Source organism: Pantherophis guttatus, chromosome 2 (genome assembly GCF_059756535.1).
Source record: "Pantherophis guttatus breed Tessera chromosome 2, ASM5975653v1, whole genome shotgun sequence".
Taxonomy (NCBI): domain Eukaryota; kingdom Metazoa; phylum Chordata; class Lepidosauria; order Squamata; family Colubridae; genus Pantherophis; species Pantherophis guttatus.
This window is the reverse complement of record NC_142064.1, coordinates 76094074-76111363: the sequence shown is the minus strand read 5'-3', so window position 1 is coordinate 76111363 and position 17290 is coordinate 76094074. Positions and strand designations below refer to the sequence as shown.

Below are 17290 nucleotides of genomic sequence, written 5' to 3'. Positions count from 1 at the left end.
CTGGAATCATTGTAAAACCTCTAAATCTGTAGGAAATGAAGTTTATCTAGGTAGACCCAGAATAATAGGGAACCATAAACTAGACGAGAGCATCAGGGCACACTTGTTTTCTGTGAGTGGGCTGTTATGGATTCTGATATTTTAAATGGGTCTGCTAATTGCTTTCAGTTTTTGTATCAGAATTCAGTGTATTTTGCACAAGCTCCATGTATGTATGTTGATTCCATTTTAACTCTCTGAACCTTGGACCTGTCTCTCATTTTATGGCAGTTTGATGTGCAATACACTGTGATTTTATCAGTGCTAAACATCTTCGGTCACCTATATGTCATTGTTTTGAGCATCCTGATTTTCTAAAATAAGAGGGATTTTTAAAAATTTCTTATTTTTCATTATTTTACTTTTTAAAATTATAGACACTTGCTTTGGCTGTTATCAAGTGTCATACAGCAGAGATGTGAGAGGCAGGTGTTTATTTGAGTTACCCAGGCAAATAATTAAGTCTTTCCTCCACCCTAACTGAGTTCAAGAACAATGGGAGGATTTTGTATATCTTCAGTGACCTCGTCACATAGTCAGTCTGATTGGCTGCAAAGGGGCTGTGACATCAAATAGTGATCCCAACCAACCCAGATGAAGAAAATGTTTCAGTTAAAAATGGAGCCTGAACAGCAGCAGATGGAGAGCAATGGTTTGGAAAAAGCCAGCAGCGGTTCAGTTGTTCCTAAGGTAAATGCTTTTCATATACTTTTTGATCCCATGAAAAATAACCTTCATAATGATAATTGTCACCCCACGAGGGTCTTGCTGATTTTATTGGCAAGACTACAGGGGCAAATGTGAACTCTCTGGCACATTGTTCATACCCATAATTTTTCCATGGATTTTCTTTTAATAGCATCATTGTACTATAGCCTCTTTCCCATGCTATAAATGTAGCTGAGGCAGTTTTGCTGTTGAAGGACAGTTGATCAGGGTATTAAAAGAAACAAAAACATTTTGAGCTGTATATTATACTGCAGTGCTAAAGAGGTGAGTATAGGGATATTAATGCAGAGAGAGAGAGAGAGAGAGAGAGAGAGAGGGAGGGAGGGAGGGAGGGAGGGAGGAAGAGAGAGAGAGAGAGAGAGAGAGAGAGAGAGAGAGAGAGAGAGAGATGGAATGTAATGATGTATTTGATTTTAAGAGCTGTGATAATGCAGTGGTTAGAATGCAGTATTGCAGGCTAATTCTGCTGACTGCCAAGAGTTCGATCCGGACTGCCTTAAAATTAACTCAGCCTTCCATCCTTGCAAGGTCAGTAAAATGAGGACTCAGATTGCTGGGGGCAATATGCTGATTTTGTAAATCACTTAGACAGGGCTGTAAAAGCACTAAAAGTACTATTGCTGTTGCTATTGGTCCATGTTTCTTGTCCAAAGTTTCTTGTCAATTTTGCAGAAGTGGTTGGACAAAAACGTCTTCTGGGATGTTTTCTTTCCTTTTAACTTCCTAGTCTATCCTATGTACATGAAGCTTCCTGGTTCAAACCAAATCCAATTCTATCTGAAGAACAAACAATGGTCATAAGGAATGAGAAAGTTATAAGGAAACAGAATAATCTGTAAAGGAGCATAGTGTCCAGTTGTACTAATATGCAATTCTATACACACTTAAATGTATTTTTTGTGAAGAGCCTTGGTGGTGCAGCAGACTAAAGCACTGTTAAGTAACATCAGCTGCCTGCAATTACTGCAAGTTCAAATCTCACCAGGCTCAAGGTTGACTCAGCCTTCCATCCTTTCGAGGTAGGTAAAATGAGGACCCGGTTTGTGGGGGCAATAAGCTGACTTTGTACAAAAAAGAACACCGCTTGGGGCCCCCCCGAAAGCCCTACTAAGCAGGTATATACAAAAGTATGAAGGCTATTGCTTAATGCATTGTAAGCCGCCCTGAGTCTCCGGAGAAAGGCGGCATTTAAATCGAACCAATAAATAAATAAATAAATAAATAAATAAATAAATAAATAAATAAATATTTTTGAACATAGAATAGCATCATGGGACTATCTCCCAATTCACCTTACATCAATGGAAATGAAAGTTGCCTGTTGAAAGGAACTTTATTATCGCGGGATGTGAGGTTTTTTTGGTATCACTTCTATTCATATTTTTGTTACCCAATAACAAATTATTTCTCTACAACAGAAGTCCTTTGCAGACTGGTGGGGGGGGGAGAGAGGGAAGAGTGGGGATGTTTCTGTGCAAGTGGTAGGCGATCATACATGTGTAGCTCCATTTGCACAAGTGGCAGGCACGTGCGCCTGCCGCTCACATAAATGGAGCTTCACGCACATGCGCCATTACCCACTATTTGGACAAGTGAACCTGCGTATATACACGCTCGCCCACTGCTTCCATGGCCAGGTTCCGAACAGGCCAAGGCCCAATACTGGACCGTGGCCCCGGGATGGGGACCCTTGCTCTACAAGAAGAACATTTGCTGGGATAAGTTCTTTATGTATAGATCGATTCAATTTGCAACTATATCAGATAGAAGCATCTTTATGAGTTGCAACAGTGATGTAGACTCTTTTCTATTATCCAAGATACTTGCCTTGAAAAGTGAAATAAACTACAAATTTATCAGAGAAGGCCAGGATTCACTAAATGGCTGTATGGTAACATCATGAATGAAATTAAATATTTCCTAGATATGTTGGGCTAGAATTAACAGGTATATTTATTTATTTATTTATGTATTGGTTCGATTTATATGCCGCCCTTCTCCGGACACTCAGGGCGGCTTACAATGCGTTAAGCAATAACCTTCATACTTTTGTATATACCTACTTAGTAGGGCTTTTTGGCCCCCCTAAGCGGTGTTCTTTTTATACAAAGTCAGCTTATTGCCCCCACAATCTGGGTCCTCATTTTACCTACCTCGGAAGGATGGAAGGCTGAGTCAACCTTGAGCCTGGTGAGATTTGAACTCGCAGTAATTGCAGGCAGCTGGCAGCCAAGTGCTACTTAACAGCACTTTAGTCTGCTGCACCACCAAGGCTCATTATAATGTGCAGGAGAGCTACTACTAGCAGGCCATTCTGAAAATGATAGCCCCGATACTGAAATTTGAGAAAATATTGTGGATAGATAAGGGCAACAATACTGTGAGTTCTCATTTTAATGGACTGAGAGGAGTCAGTGTCTGTTATTCATAATTATCTGTTAAATAAAAAAGATATATAATTTGTGTAACAATGTGATTATATCACAGGCATACATTTCACTATTTGCATTTGCATAACAGCATCATGTGCACATCACATACATCACCGTAGATATTTGTTGCATTGCATGTGAAATCCATTGTAATGTAATGTAATTGTAATGAGGTTTGCTAAGGCAAGGCTTTGCTGTAATAGAATTCAGTGAATGGGAACCTCTTACCCGAATGGAGTAGCCAAGATTTCTAAAGCAATTTTAGTGCAATGAAAAAGAAGGATTAAAACCCTTTTTTCAATCTATGAAGTGATAAAGCAGCCAAGACAACAGATGTAATTTTTGCTTCATATCCTATTGGAGGACCAATTTATGGACTCCTTGACTTTTTCAAAGATTAGAGCAGAGTTGGACAACTTATTTTTTAGCCCAAGGACAATGCATGTCTTCCAAGTGGCATGTCAGAGGCTGCATTCTAAGTAGATGGGACCAGGAAAGAAATTGGAGTTGATTTGATTTTTTTCTTTAAAATTAATTGAGATAAATTAATTAAATATGTTACTATGAACAGTCTTGTGTAGAGGGTGGTCCTCAACTTATGACCACAGGAGCCCAAAATTTCTGTTGTTAAGTGAGACATTTGCTAAGTGAATTTTGCCCCATTTTATGACCTTCCTTGCCATAGTTGTTAAATGAATTACCGTAGTTTTGTGAGTATAAGATGCACCTTTTTCCCCCAAAAAAGAGGGTGAAAATCTGGGTGCATCTTATACTCCGAATGTAGCCCCGCCCAGCCTCTCAAACGGAGGTTTCAGAGGCTGAAAAAAGCCTCAGAAATGAAGCTTCAGAAAAAAAGCCTCTGAAAGGAAGCTTCAGAAAAAAAGCCTCCGAAACAGAGCTTCAGAAAAAAAGCCTCTGAAACTTCGTCTCAGAGGCTTTTTTTCTGAAGCTTTGTTTCGGAGGCTTTCACAGGCTGAAAAAAAAGTTTTTCCTGAAACAGAGTTTCAGAAGTTTCAGAGGCTGAAAAAAAAGCAAGGCACAGAGCTCACAACCAACGAACCTGTTGCTAAAATTCACCTCTGGGAACAGCTGATGGGGGATATTTCGGGAGGCCGATCCACCAGCTTTTTTCTTATTTTCCTCCCCAAAAATTAAGGTGTGTCTTATACTCTGAAAAATATGGTATTGCAGTTAATAAGTTAGTAACATGGTTGTTAAGTGAATCTAGCTCCCCCATTGAATTTGCTTATTAAAAGGTTGCAAAAAGTGATTTCGTGACCTTGGGACACAGCAACGGTTGTAAGTATGAACTAGTTGCCAAGTGTCTGAATTTTGATCCCATGAGCATGGGGAAGCTACAAAAGTTGTAAGTGTGAAAAATAGTCATAAGTCACTTTTTTCAGTGCTGTTGTAACTTTGAATGGTCACTAAATGAACTGTTGTAAATGTACTTTGTAGGGTGTAGGGTTTCCTACCTAAGCAGGGGGTTGGACTAGAAGACCTCCAAGGTCCCTTCCAACTCTATTCATACCTGTATTTCATCATTTCTCCCTCTATCACATTAAGCATTAAAATTTTGGTTGAAACTTTTAGACACACTCCAATGGCCACCCCCATAGATTTCAGGTGGAGCTCTGAATAGGTGGTCATCAGATTGTGCATCTTTGACCCAAAGCAAGGAAATATCGGAGAGAGAAAAATGGGCCACCTCCAATTAAATTGCTGTTATGGCCTCTTCTATGATGATAAAGACCTTCATTCCTTCACATAGGCACACTATTATCTAGTCTTTTTTTTCCCAAGTGGTAAAGAGATTTTGATTTAAAAATCACAAAAGTAGTGAAAAGTAGCGTTTCAAAGTCACCAGTATAACTTTGAAAGTTAGCACATGAAAGATTTTTCTTTGTCATGGTGCCTGCCATCTGGAACAAGTTTGAGAACAGACACTGGAGAGATGATTGGAGTGCTCGTCCCATTCTGATTAATTACTTTTCTTCATTAAGCCAAAGATTTGGACAAGTCCTTTGAAGGGACAAGGTCGGTCACTCACTTTTTGGCTTTGGGTCTCTCCTTAGTTATAAAATCTGATAAGGTGGAGTCTTGAATATAACTCCCAGTCTCGTTTTTGTAAACAAGAGAAACACTGAAGCTCTTGCCACTGGGTGAAATACCCTTTAAAAATATGGTTTAAAACCCATGCTATATAATTTGTTGTTGTTATTAGTTGCGAAGTCGTGTCCGATCCATCACGACCCCATGGACAACATTCTTCCAGGCTTTCCTGTCCTCTACCATCCTCTCAATTCCATTTAAACTCATGCCTACTGCTTCAGTGACTCCATCCATCTACCTCATTCTCTGTCGTCCCCTTCTTCTTTTGCCCTCAATCTTTCCCAGCATTAGGCTCTTCTCCAGTGAGTCCTTCCTTCTCATTAGGTGGCCAAAGTATTTGAGTTTTATCTTCAGGATCTGGCCTTCTAAAGAGCAGTCAGGGTTGATCTCCTCTAGGACTGACCAATTTGATCGCCTTGTAGCCCAAGGGACTCGCAGGAGTCTTCTCCAGCACCAGAGTTCAAAGGCCTCAATTCTTTGGCGCTCAGCCTTGCTTATGGTCCAACTTTCACAGCCATACATTGCAACTGGGAAAACCATAGCCATGCTATATAATACTTGATCCATTTTCTAATCTTTCTCTTCGTGGTCCATAAATAGTGGCATCTTACTTCCAGGATTTTTTAAAAATGCTTTATGGTTTTGGATAGTTACATGAAGGTATTTGGGGAGGTCAATTGGAGTTTGGATGTTGGATCATCGTTCCGCTGATAAACGCCCAACTTTTGTCTCCTTTTCAACAGATGTCCTGATCAATAGCCTAGATAGGGTGAGAAACTGTATGTAAATGAAGAAAATAAGGCTTAATTCAGACAAATAAAATAAGGCTTAATCTCTTCTGTTAGTCAGAAGTAAAGCCAAACCACAATTTGGAGCACAAACTGTCCTGAATGGGATAAGACTTCCATTGAAAAGCTAGTTTGGAAGTACTCTTAGATGGCATAGAGATGATTTTGTTCCATTTCAGCACATCTGCCAGTTGCAAAACTTTCTGGGGAAATAGGTTCTAGCTTTAATAATATGCTTTGATGGGGAGATTGTGTTACATTTTAAAGTCTATTTAAGAACCAGTTTCCAGTCTGTTCTGGATCCAGTTCAATCTGCTGATAGTTACCTATGAAATCCTTACCTGAAATCCGAAATGCTTTTGGGTACAGGAAATATAAAGGCCTGCCTATAATTCATAATCCTACTTTGAGGAAGACTTGTAGATCAGGGGTAAAGAATTCACTTTGTGGGCAGAACATCCCAGATTTAATCCCTTACACCTTCAAGTAAGGCTGCTAAAACCTGTAAAAAAAATGTTAGACCCATGTTATATTACATGTATGAATGGTCTGATTCTTTTAAGGCAGCATTTATACATCGCATTAAAACAGAACACACTTGACAGCACTTGACAACTCACTACAAAGTTAATTAAGAAAGAATTAAAACAGTAAACATTGATGAAAAACAATTGATAACAGAATTCCTATTCTTGATCTTGTTTTCAAGGGATTATAAGAGCCACGTTGAACTTTTTATTGCTTGCTATTATATTCTGATTTTACTGAAGTAAATGTTTCAGGTTCTGGTTTTATTTTCTCTCAAATATTTGGGATTTACATATTGCTTTTTAAATCTGGATCTTGTATATTACCATAAGTCTTCAGCAAACAACCGGTGAGTTGCTATCTCTAACTAATCTCTATCTTCTTCTTTCTAATGGATCTAAATTGACACATCTCAAACCCTATATAGATTGGAACTAAGCCCCGGGGATTTCAGTAGGATTTACATCTGAGAATGAGTTTAAAATCAGGATATATGGCTAAGCCTAAAACTGAAGAGGTACACCAGAAATAGATTTGGTTAACCGCACTACACTTCATCCGAGGTTCCTTTTCAAAGATGTTGGAGACGTGTCACCAATGAGTCATGCTTAGAGCTGGAGGGAAGCCCATTATCCAAGAGGCTCTGCTGAGCATTTGTTAGAGTCAGCACAAATGAGAGGACACTCGAAGACTGATTGATGGGCGCTCTCCTGGACCGGAGTGAAATGAGATGCCTGCAGAGAGTCTCTCAGGCAACATCAGGTTTTTTTGTTTTGTTTTGTTTTAATTGGAAGGGGTCCGGTTGACAAAAGTCAGAGCTGGAGAAAGTTGGCTAGAGCTGGATCGCAGCATGTAGAACAAGGAAAAATAGTCTCCTTTTAGCTGTGTTTTATGTCTGCGTCCCCTGTGTTGGTGGCTGCTTGGGATTTTAGTCATGGTTCAGTTCAAACACTTTCCCTTTTCAAGACAGAAGGAAAGTGGTTGTGCTTTTCTTGCTTAGCTTCTAGCCAATTAATTTTGTTCTTGTTTTATTTTTCTTCCCTAAGAAAAAAAGACCACGTTTAGGATGTGTGCGCACCTAAGCTGTTTGGTAGAGGAATATTTAAAGACAACTTGTGCGGTCTACACTCAGATTCTCATATTATAATTTATTAGAATTCCATTTTCCCAATTTGCTTTTACCCAGGGGGGAAAAAAGAAGTAAGCAGAGTAAAGCAGTAGCAGTGCTTCCTTTCCAACACTTCTCAGATAAGAAATGGGCCCTGAAAACAACATATTTTCCTAATTTGGTCCTAAATTCACCAATTGCAAAGGCAGAGATATTTCTGCTTTCTTTGGGCAAAAGCTTTGCCTATCCCACCCACAAGGAGAAAAAAAAACTGGACCCTGTTTCTTGGAATTGAACTGGATTTCATTGCCAATAATTTTACTTTTTCACAATTTGCTCTTACTATTGTGTAAGGAAGAGGGAGAGAGAGAAGTTCACATTCACAGAGAATGGGTATAAGTTTAATTATGTAGAGCAGGGCTGTCAAACTCGCAGCCCACGGGCTGAATGCGTCACGCACTGGCCACGCCCACACCCAGTTTAGCGAAGGGGGGAAAGTCAGGATATATCATGTGATGACGCCATGATGATACAAGTTTGACACCCCTGATGTAGAGTATTTAGAAATAAGATATTGATTAGTTATTATTTTACTTCTTTAGAACTTCATAATTCTGGCTTATCTTTCTACTCAGGAACCATTGTTAGTTAATGACTTATGAGTTCTTTACTTTCACCGGTGTCACAAATGTGCCTTAGCAACTTCCTTTTCCTGTTGTCATATGACATTGTCTTCATATTCTTCCCAGCCTATTCTTTGGCCAGCTTTAAGTGGTCCTTAATTTGATGATTATTTAAGTAGTGTTTTCCCCCTTACTCAATCATAGGTTTTTCAATTGGCACAATCTGATGTGCTTTGCCAGACATTCTATTGGCAATGCAGTCTGTTGATTCCTAAGGAGTTGGATCAGCCAAAAATCTAGGCTGGGATGGCTCATCCTCCTTCTTTCGGGTCCCTGAGAACCATCTTCCAAAGGCTGTTTGAAGTACTGAAAAGGTCTGGATCCTTCAAGTTTGTTACCTGCTAGATTTCTGAGTGATCCTTAGCCAACAAACCTGGATAAGCTTGAATAGTAGCCGACCAATTGTGGTGGATGGAAAGCAGGGGTGAAATGCTCTGATGTCTACTACTGGTTTGCTTTGCTACCAGTTCGCTTTGCATGCTCATGCGTGGTGTGCACCAAATGCATGCTTTGCATGCATGCGCTACCGCGCAGCACTGAAAAAAGAGGATTAAGAAGCCTTTTCTGAGTCTGTAAAGGTAAGTAGAACAGTGAGGGAGGGACAGCTGATCTAGCGATTTAGATTCACTAGAAACAGCTGATTGTCTGAAATACTGAAATACTGGTTTGCTCGAACTGGTAGCATTTTTTTTTTACTACCAGTTGGGGGAACTGGTCCGAACCGGTAGCATTTCACCCCTGATGGAAAGGCAAAAGTGTTGTGTAGGAGAGGCACAGCTCTCTATTTTGCAGCTTCACAGTGCAACTCTCTCCATATCTTTATTTTTGTGGGGCTGATTTTATATATGACTTTACTGAAATAATGCTACCTATGTCCAAAAGAAACCCAACTATCAGCTGGTAGGAGCTGTTACTCTGGCCCCTGAACTCGCTCGCGCAAAACCAGAGCAATATTTTAGAGATGATTAAACCTCCTTCTTTCGTTATTCCCAGCCACATCCCCTCGTAAGAAGAGTGGTTGTTAGATATTTTCCCACTCCTGGTAACCTTTGGTCAGAAGGAAGGAAACAAAGTTGACATCTTTAAACACGAATTTTTTCCCCCTAATTTCATAACCAGTCATGTAGATGGGAGCTGCTAAAGAAACATACAATATAAAGTACATTCAGAAAGCAGGCACTAACATGCTATTGACTCATGATTACCTCTAAATGAAGGCATTATCTTATTACTTGCATAGGATGCAGATAATTTGAATTTTAGGTGATATAGATAGTCCTCGACTTACGACCATAGTTGAGCCCAAAATTTATATTGCTAAGTGAAACATTTGTTATGTGAGTTCTATCCCAATTTACCACCTTTCTTGGCACAGTTGTTAAGTGAATCACTGCAGTTGATAAGTTAGTAACACGGTTGTTAAGTGAATCTGGTTTCCACATTGACTTCGCTTGTCAGAAGGTTGCAATAGGGGATCACATGACCCTGGGATGCCTCAACCGTCATAAATAGGAGTCAGTTTCCAACTTTATGGATTTTGATCACAGGATGCTTGTGTGCAATGGTTGTTTGTGTGAAAAATGGTCATAAACCACTTCTCTCACTGACATAACTTTGAATGGTCACTAAATGAACTGTTGTAAATCGAGGACTACCTGTGCTGAGTGGTTATCAAAAACCAGTTATAACTATCCTCATTGTATCTTGTTGATCAAAATATGTTGGAACTTAAATTTCTATCACCTCGTGTGGGCTTGTGATTTATTTCCCTTCAGTGTAGTTAGTTTTCATATTGGAAAGAATTTTAAGCCCCAGCAAAATTCAGATAGTAATAGAAGAACTGTACAATTCCATTTAGAACTTGATACTGTAGTGTTCAAGGTACTACGTAGATAAAGGATTACATTTCTCTTTTATTTATCAATATCAGAAAATAATTTTTGCTTCCTTCTTGCAGATATTATTTAGGTGTTTTTACACAACTTTCTGGTTAAGAATTTCTATTTCTTGACGTTCTTCTCTTTTACAAACTTGTTGCCAACATACTGCATTACAAAAATTACTGCGCTCCTAGTCTTCCATCTTCTTATTAGTTTTGATTAGTGGCAATGTTTTTCATTAACAAAATTGCAGTGTCAGTCTGGCAAAGCCCTATGAAATTTTGCTCGGGTACCATGCTTTTTTAAATATATATTTTAAATATCAATGTAAATATATCTCTATCTCTATCTATCTATCTATCTATCTATCTATCTATCTATCTATCTATAATATTTACATTGATTCTCTAGAGGCAGTTTCTGTTATGGTGGCCCCAGAAAGGAATGGCGTTTGTCCCTTGCTTTGCTAAGAGGTACACGTATGATAAGAGGATTCCCCATGATAGAGATATTTTTGATTTCCCCCTTCAATTCTCCTAAGGTTGGCCTTCTGACCAACATCTCTTGCAAACAGTTGCTCCAACTATTTGCAAGGAATCAAGCTATTTAGCCATTTCAGAGCAAGTTTCTTACTGAAGTAATTCAACACCAGTGAAAGGGGACCTGTATCCAATTGTTGACTAATAGCTTGCTCTGAAAGCGTTAAAGTTTTATATTTACTTTTGTCCTCCCTATTTTATTGCCTCTTCCAGATGATTTTGGAAAAGCAACGCCTTGGCTGCATCCGAAGGTTCTCATGTGAAAATAAAATATGTGCATTTTTTTTTTTTTGCTAGAAGAGCAAACCAGTTAAATTTTCTTCACCATTTTTAATCTCTGTAGGTCCAGATGGTGCATATTCGTGGAAAAAAGCAGGAAATAGCAAAAAGGAAACAAGCCGGGAGGTGAGGCAACTTTAAATCATTCCTCAGGTATTGAAGTCTGCTTAGACTGCTCAATCTGCTTAGTGGAATGGCTGGCAAGGAATTACAGTTAAGCGCCCCAATATAATCTTGATTGTCAGGTCCAGTAGTGGGTTTCAATTTAATTTGCTAAAACTAAATTGCGCACACTCGCATATGCAACACATCCCGATCTGGGGTGAACTGGTAGCAACCCACCACTGGTCAGGTCCAAAAGATCAGGTCTCCATGTGAAAATCCAGTTAAACTGATTTATTGCTACTCATGCCCATGCGCAGGAATCTTCTCAACTAAAAGTAAGCACCTATGGCACTTGGAGTTGAGTAAGAATCAGTGGAATTCAAAGGAGATTGGATTTAGTTCACTTGTGGCCATGTAGAGATTCTAATCTAGGCTGATCCTTCCTTTAACTCCACCTCCAGGTTCTGCCAGTTTTTCCTCTTACACTGGTTATCCTTAAGAAATTCATAGCCACACATCTTTTATAGTATAATGCTGGGAAGTCAAGAACAATTTTACTATTGGCCAGGAGGGGACTGGCCAGAAGAAAAAGGAGTAGGGGAGGAAGGTCAGTAACTCTATGATAAACAGAATAGCAATAGCAATATCACTTAGACTTATATACCGCTTCACAGTGCTTTACAGCCCTCTCTAAGCGGTTTACAGAGTCAGCATATTGCCCCCAACAATCTGGTTCCTCATTTTTCCCACCTGAGTCAACCTTGAGCCTGGCAAGATTCGATCTGCCAAACTGCTGACAGTCGGTGATCAGCAGAAGTAATACTGCACTCTAACCCCTGCGCCACCGCTGCTCTTGGCGGTATAGAAGCACCTAACTAAATAGAAGCACCTAACTAAACAGAAACACCTGTAAAATTAGTAGCCTGATTTCAGTCTCCAGGTTCTACCCATGGCTACATAATTGGACATTAGAAGAGGATTCCTGAGTATTGATAGGTGTGGTATGAAAACATTTGTTCGGAGTGCCAGTTTCCCAGGGGAAGTAGTCACTAAGAAGGTCCTAACTGCCACCCAGAAAGGAGATGTATCAAATAAAGTCAAATAAAGATTGGGAAGATTACGTAACTTTTCCTTGGTCTGAAGAAACTGATTTGAAAAATACAGAAGGAGAATAACAACAACAAAATAAAACTGCAAATGTTAACATTGGACTGCCTTGATCATGCCAGGCAAAATGAAAATTTGGAGGCCATGAACTCCATTGAAATGAACAGGACTTGGCTTCAAAGAAATAGCTTTAGAACAGAAGTATTAATTTAAAATATGTTGTTTCTTTTTCAGAAATACGTTTCAAACCAAGCTTGTTCTCCCAGAAATGACCTTTTCTCTTTCTGTATCCCATGATATTGTTTTTTTCTGGAGTCGCTATTGCAACAGTTACAATAGAAATGACATTAACTAAGGACCAAAAACAATGCTATCATGTTAGGAAAATCACACAAACTCTTGCCTTGAATAAAGATATCTTCACCTTATGGTGTCTGGCCTAAGTGAGTAAGAAATGTATATTTAATGCCCAAATCAAAGCGGCCTACTCTCAGACTGATGGTCTCCTTAAATTAACCTAGGTAATTTGGAATACAAAAGCTTCCTACATATTGTATGAAGATGCTTATTTTTTGTTCTTTTGTCCTTAATGATTACAGTGACACCTACTGTTTCCAAATAATCATTGTTTATTTCACATTTCACTGCCAACATTTTAGCAGATAATTATTTTGTACATTCTATGTATGAACGTATGGCATGGATTCCTCTTCTTCTGTTTTCTGTTTCACTTCAGAAAAACTTTGCCAAATCATGGAAAGACACACTGGTTACAAGAGTTAATTGATTAATCTCAGTGATAATATCCAAAGAAAGTAAAATGTATGCCTCAGCGTATCACTAAATATTGAATTAAAACTTTATTCTTTGCAGTTTAGAATTAGGTATGTGCACGCAATAGGAAGCACATTTTATTTTGAACTTGTAACAAAAGAGCCACATTCAAAATGATCCATCAGAATATTCAGAGCTAACTAACTACTCTATTTCCCCAAAGTAAGACATCCCCTGATAATAAGGCCAGTCGTGCTATTGAGCACATGGCAATAAGGTCAAGCGCTTATTTCAGGGTTCCAAAAAATATAAAACAGGGTCTTATTTTCAGGAAACATGTTGTCTTCCAATGGGGGGTAGAAATAATCCAAGAAAACTCAAGTATTTAAGTTTTGATGCAACCGGGTTCAAAATATTACACATGTTTTAGTCATAGGAAATGATAAATTAAAGAAGAAACCTTTGTTCTCATGTTTTTCATCCCAGGATCATTATAGATGTAATAGTCCTTGCTAGTAGCTACTTGCCACTCAACGTAGAATAAAATTAGCTAAGGAGATTTTTTTTTTCAATTAGAAAAGATTTCTTTTTTAAAAATGTCCATAGGACACAATGCTGCATTTTAAAAAAAAAGTTTTCACAGTTCTGTTTAGAAATAATCCACTTAGCTCATTTTTCTGTAGCTTGTATGGCAAATACTCATCATGGCATAGGCGCCACACCTACTTACTAAGTTCAAGAACAGCACTGCATACTTTTTTCATTTATAAACTTCCTTCGCAAAAGAAACAAAACCAACAACAATGCCACTGTACTTTGTTGTTTTCTTTGCTACCTTCGTGTTTTGCTTGTTTCGGAGATTGCTGCCAAAAAGGTGTTACTGCTACTTAACTTTTATTATGAGTAATATCAACATCAGAACAGCAAACAGCAACAACAAAATACCATCACTATTACGTTTGTAATTGCCAAGTCCCACAATTTATATAGGGCTCTAAAAACTTAATAATCTTCACATAATTCTTTCAAGGATACTCTATTTTGGCTTTGTTGGCTTGTTGAATTTTGGCATAAAGGCAGAGGTGGGTTTCAGCAAGTTCTGACCAGTTCTGGAGAACCAGTAGCGGAAATTTTGAGTAATTCGGAGAACCGGTAGTAAAAATTCTGACTAGCCCCGCCCCCCATCTATTCTCTGCCTCCCAAGTCCCAGCTGATGGGGAGGAAATGGGGATTTTGCAGTAACCTTCCCCTGGAATGGGGTGGGAATGGAGATTTTACAGTATCCTTCCTCTGCCACGCCGACCAAGCCACACCCACCAAACATGCCACAACCACCAAGCCACACCCACAGATCCGGTAGTAAAAAAATTTGAAACCCACCACTGCATAAAGGTATTCGGCACATGCTTGCTTTTTATAGAATAGATAGATAGAATTCTTTATTGGCCAAGTGTGATTGGACACACAAGGAATTTGTCTTTGGTGCATATGCTCTCTTACCTGACATTTAAACAAATATTTCTTCAAAGACACTTAGAACATCAGCATTGGCAAGATACGCAAGGACAGTCTCCCCAAATCAGCAATTCCTTCTTCAAAAACTACATGACTTACCTAATAATTGTATCATTACGCTGAGAACGAACACTGCTTCATTGCTCTGCTTCTGAATATTATACCAACTCAAGCCACGAAGTTGATTTTATTATCAAAGAAGACATGGTGCAATGATCGAGAGCTCTCAGGTCCTGACCAATGCCTCCTGTGTCAATGGCCAAAAAAAAATGTATTTGGTAGTACTGTGGATAATAAGAAGATTCTGCAGAGTTGGTAGAAGAAACAAGGAATACTTGATAGACATATAGGGTAGCGTAGCTTAAACTCAGTATAGCTTAAACTTTACAGCCTTCTTAAACTCAGATTAATGTATGCTGTTAGCAGAAATCTATATCTTTGTATTTGGAGGAACTGATGAAGGGGAAAAAATATTGTCTAAGTGAGGTTTATCCCTTGCTCTTGCATGACACCTAGTGTTGACTTTTGACCAGGATTCCTGAATTGTGAAAGGGTATGGAAGCTTTAATGTTGCTCTTCAGTTTTGTGAATTGAAACTTCAGTTGAATAGCAACATGTGATTGATCAGATTAATGAGTCTTCACAGAAACATATGACTGCGTTCCACAGGAATTGTTGTTTTATACCTGAAATAGGAAGGAAAAGGACATGCTGGTGTTATTACTACCTCACATGATGTCATCTGGGGCCAATTTAAAAGCTGGCTTGAAAGAACATTGAAGAAAATATGAGGTTAACTAGCAAAATCCCAAAGGTGCTTTTTTTCAAGAGGCAACTGGACTTTCGGGTTTTTCTTTGAAGACGTTTCACTTCTCATCCTGTACATTGGGGAAATGAAACAACCACTTCATAAACTCATGGCACAACATAGGAGAACAAACACATCAGGACTAAATTCAGTAGTCCATCTGCATTTAAAAGACAAAGGCCACTCTTTTGAAGACAACAAAGTCCATATTTTGGACAGAGAAGATCGCTGGTTTGAAAGAGGGTTAAAGAGGGCATCTCAGTGGTGGGTTTCAAAATTTTTTACTACTGGTTCTGTGGGTGTGACTTGGTGGGCCTGGCTTGGTGGGCGTGGCAGGGGAAGGATATTATAAAATCTCCATTCCCACCCCACTCCAGGGGAAGGTTACTGCAAGATCCCCATTTCCTCCTGATCAGCTGGGACTTGGAAGGCAGAGAATAGATGGGGGTGGCGCCAATCAGAGGTGGTATTTACCGGTTCTCTGAACTACTCAAAATTTCCGCTACTGGTTCTCTAGAACTGGTCAGAACCTGCTAAAACCCACCTCTGGGGCATCTATGTCAAAATTGAACAGCCCTCTCTCAACAAAGGGGGAGGGATACGACATCATCTATGTCCAATCTACAACACAGACCTTTCAACAGTTCCAAGAAGGCTCCACACCAATTTGCACCACTCAGGAGACCCTGATGACACAGATAAACCTCTAGGTGACCTTAACTACCTGCTAAAAGAATGCAAATGACCAGCTGTTGGCAAGGAGTATAAATCCTTCCATTCCCCACCATCCAGTCAAAGCTAAAGAAGCTTCTTGGATGAGAAGTGAAATGTCTTCAGAGAAAAACCAGAAAGTCCAGTCGCCTCTTTAAAAAAGCATCTTTGGGACAACCATGACCTGGATGACTGAGAATCTCCATAGACATTTAATTAGCAAAAGCTCTCATGGGTGTATTGACCTAACTCATCAAACCGATGACAAGGGAATGAAGACAAGGGGAATCTAAAGTAGTATCTGCTTCAGAACCAAGTTTACTCAGTTCAGAAATACTTAGAACATAGGTCATAATTTATTTCCCTTCCATAAGAGATCCACTTGTTGCAGCCTTCCCCGGGTTTCTACATATATGTGGAGAAATACATGATTTCATAGATGAAACCTTCTGTCAAAATGTGAGGTGACTCTATCACACCCCACAATTTTTAAAATCTATCTTTGTAAGTTTCTATGCAACCCAATGTAAATATAACTCATATTATTCATGTATGGTGTGTCAATTAATCTTAATTTCTACAGATAATTTACCATCATCTTCCTGGGCATTTCTTACATTGAAAACTTTATCTCAAAAATAGTTTTTGGCATAAAATATTTTTTAAAATTCTTGATTTAACTTTATGATTGGAATAACATAATGTTTTGGACGCGTAACACAAATCAAGGAATAAAACGGACCCTATATTCTAGATAATGTCAAAAGTCAACATTAGAGAAAAGATTAGTTTGCATATCTATGTTAAAAAATAGGACAAGACAAGAATAAATATAAAATAGTATGTTATTTGAAAGACATGGCTCTATATAATTGGGCCATGGCTCAAAATTACTATTTCTTGAAATGTAGCTGATACGCTGTAAAATCATGTTTGCATTAATAAAAGGGTTCTTTTTTTGGCCTGTAATAAATACATTCATTGGGCAATGAATTAAATATCAGTCACATAATCTTAATAAATAGGAGTCTTCATTATTCAAGATGCAAGAAGGAAAAAAAAAACCTACCCAGTAATATGAACCATACATTATTAAGGAATTCTGCAAAATCCAACTTTCAAGAGGAGATGGATACCTTCCTCCGACTATTTC

At 38.8% G+C, this 17290-nt stretch overlaps 1 long non-coding RNA gene across 3 annotated transcripts; it reads left to right on the top strand.

Moving 5' to 3' along the window:
- Positions 1-590: 590 nt before the first annotated feature.
- Positions 591-12757, top strand: LOC148115153 (uncharacterized). 3 transcript variants are annotated; one of them, XR_015732268.1, is made up of 3 exons: positions 591-729; positions 11182-11270; positions 12564-12757. It is a non-coding gene; the product is annotated as an uncharacterized LOC148115153 (long non-coding RNA). The 3 variants fall into 3 exon arrangements; XR_015732267.1 differs by having other exon boundaries at positions 604-729; positions 11182-11243; XR_015732269.1 differs by lacking the exon at positions 591-729 and adding an exon at positions 3451-3535 and having other exon boundaries at positions 11182-11243.
- Positions 12758-17290: the final 4533 nt, after the last annotated feature.